Here is a 3,079-nt window from a genome sequence, read left to right as displayed (position 1 = left end):
ATTTGGACACATGCTACAATATGGTTGAAAGTTGAGAACATAAGTGAACTAAGCCAGTCACAAAAAGACGTTGACTATATGGTTACAATCAAATCCATAGAGACGGAAGGTACGATGGTGGTGGCCAGGGGCTGGGGGGAGGGGGAGTTACTGGGTAATGAGCATAGAGTTTCAGTTTTGCAAGAGGAACAGAGTTCTGGGGATGGATGGCAGTGACGGTTGCACAACAGTGTGAATGTACTTAATACCCCTGCACTGCACACCTAAAATGGTTATGGTGGTAAATTTTATGCTACGTGTATTTTACCGCAATTTAAAATCATAAAAAAACGAAAACAAGCCAACAACACATTTGTAGGCCAGCTTGGCTCTAGAACTTTCAGGTGTGTCGGTTAAATATTCAGATACTTCAGATATTTAATGTATTGACTTAGCTACACACAGATATTTTAAAATCACATATTAGCTAAAACAATACACCACTTTAGAAGAGTAGCTTTGTCCACTCTGTCATATTTCATTAAATAATGATGTTCTACTTTCTGCATTACACTCCGCCCACACACCTCTTCATCACTGTCCCTGTGATCACACTCTGAGTGTCCCCTTCCACTTTCCAGTGTGACTACCATCTAAAAGTGTTCGCAACAGGCACCTGAGACGCTGTCCCCAAAATTTAACCCAGGTCCCAATTAGCCATCTGCCAGATACTAGATGGTGCAGGTCCATTTCATCTCTTCATATGCATGCAGAAAAATACACAAATATTTTGATGAATTTTTCACAAACAGAACCGATCCATGTAACCAGCCCATCTAGATCAAGAGATAGAACATGCTGGCAGGAGGCGGCGGCAGCCTCGGCCGAGAGAAGATGGCGGACGGTGTGGACCACATAGACATTTACGCGGATGTGGGCGAAAGAGTTCAACCAGGAAGCTGAATATGGTGGGCATGATCAGATAGATTTGTATGATGATGTCATCTCTCCATCTGCAAATAATGGAGATGCCCCAGAAGACCGTGATTACATGGATACTCTCCCACCAACTGTTGGTGATGATGTGGGTAAAGGAGCAGCACCAAATGTTGTCTATACATATACTGGAAAGAGAATTGCATTGTATATTGGATATCTAACATGGTGGACAACAGATGAAGACTTAACTGAAGCAGTTCATTCTTTGGGAGTAAATGATATTTTGGAGATAAAATTTTTTGAAAATCGGGCAAATGGCCAGTCAAAGGGGTTTGCCCTTGTTGGTGTTGGATCTGAAGCATCCTCAAAAAAGTTAATGGATCTCTTGCCTAAAAGAGAACTTCATGGTCAGAATCCTGTTGTAACTCCATGCAATAAACAGGTCCTGAGTCAATTTGAAATGCAGTCCAGGAAAACTACACAATCAGGACAAATGTCTGGGGAAGGTAGAGCTGGTCCTCCAGGAGGCAGTTCACGTGCAGCATTTCCACAAGGTGGTAGAGGACGGGGACGTTTTCCAGGGGCTGTTCCCGGTGGGGGACAGATTTCCTGGACCAGCAGGACCAGGAGGGCCACCCCCACCTTTTCCAGCTGGACAGACTCCACCACGTCCACCCTTAGGTCCTCCAGGCCCACCTGGTCCACCAGGTCCTCCACCTCCTGGTCAGGTTCTGCCTCCTCCTTTAGCTGGGCCTCCTAATTGAGGAGATCGCCCTCCACCACCAATTCTTTTTCCTGGACAACCTTTTGGGCAGCCTCCATTGGGTCCACTTCCTCCTGGCCCTCCACCTCCAGTTCCAGGCTACGGCCCCCCTCCTGGCCCGCCACCTCCACAACAGGGACCACCTCCACCTCCAGGCCCCTTTCCACCTCGTCCACCTGGCCCTCTTGGGCCACCCCTTACACTTGCTCCTCCTCCGCATCTTCCTGGACCACCTCCAGGTGCCCCACCACGAGTTCCACATGTGAACCCGGCTTTCTTTCCTCCACCGACTAACAGCGGTATGCCTACTTCAGAAAGCCGGGGTCCACCACCAACAGATCCATATGGCCGACCCCCACCATATGCTAGGGGTGACTATGGGCGTCCTGGAAGGGAAATGGATACTGCAAAAACGCCATTGAGTGAAGCTGAGTTTGAAGAAATCATGAATAGAAATAGGGCAATCTCAAGCAGTGCTATTTCAAGAGCTGTGTCTGATGCCACTGCTGGTGATTACGGGAGTGCTATTGAGACATTGGTAACTGCAATTTCTTTAATTAAACAATCCAAAGTATCTGCTGATGATCGTTGCAAAGTTCTTATTATCTCTTTGCAAGATTGCCTTCATGGAACTGAATCCAAGTCTTATGGTTCTGGATCAAGACGTGAACGATCAAGAGAGAGGGACCATAGTAGATCACGAGAAAAGAGTCGGCGTCATAAATCCCGTAGTAGAGATCGTCATGATGATTATTATAGAGAGAGAAGCAGAGAAGGAGAGAGACACCGGGACCGGGACCGAGATCGGGACCGAGAACGGGACCGAGAGCGCGAGTATCGTCATCGTTAGAAGAAGCTGAAGGAAGAGGAACACCTTCCCAGACAAAACAGTCTTCATGGGGGAAAAATGACGCTTGTCCAGCAGTTTGCTTCTTGTGATTGAACTGAACCTGTAAGGATTCATGGATAAAATGAACAGGAATAGATCTGAATAAAGCAAATCTGCAAAATGGTAACCAGTAGCTCTACTTTTATTTTTTATGTCGCTTAACTGTTTTATTTGAAGGAAACCTGTGTGATTTAAAAAGTTATAGCTTTTGCAACTTTATTACTGGTTATATACATTTGGCCATTATAACGTGCAAGCAATTGGAAAAAAACGTCAAGTAAATGCTTGTTTTTATAGTAGTTTGTTCTTGTTAAAAATGTTCATATGATAATGTCTGTAAACAGCACCACTTTGATTACAATAGATGTAGTGTTGTAATAGACTGTTCAATGGGGGGGAAAAAAAAGAGAAAGAACATGCCCAGCTCACCAGAATCCACCCTCACTCCAGATTCCCTCCTGGCCACTATCCCCCACCCAAGTGGAACCACTGGCCGGATTTCTAACACC

The 3,079-nt window shown here is 45.7% G+C and overlaps 1 pseudogene; it reads left to right on the top strand.

The window, feature by feature from the left end:
- Positions 1 to 862: 862 nt before the first annotated feature.
- Positions 863 to 2,828, top strand: LOC114201886 (cleavage and polyadenylation specificity factor subunit 6 pseudogene; annotated as a pseudogene).
- Positions 2,829 to 3,079: the final 251 nt, after the last annotated feature.

Source organism: Eumetopias jubatus, unplaced genomic scaffold (assembly GCF_037043125.1).
Source record: "Eumetopias jubatus isolate StellerSeaLion01/CBP00866 unplaced genomic scaffold, mEumJub1_p1.0 scaffold_10, whole genome shotgun sequence".
Lineage (NCBI taxonomy): Eukaryota > Metazoa > Chordata > Mammalia > Carnivora > Otariidae > Eumetopias > Eumetopias jubatus.
Note: the sequence above shows the minus strand (reverse complement) of the source record. Positions and strands in the feature narration are given on the sequence as shown.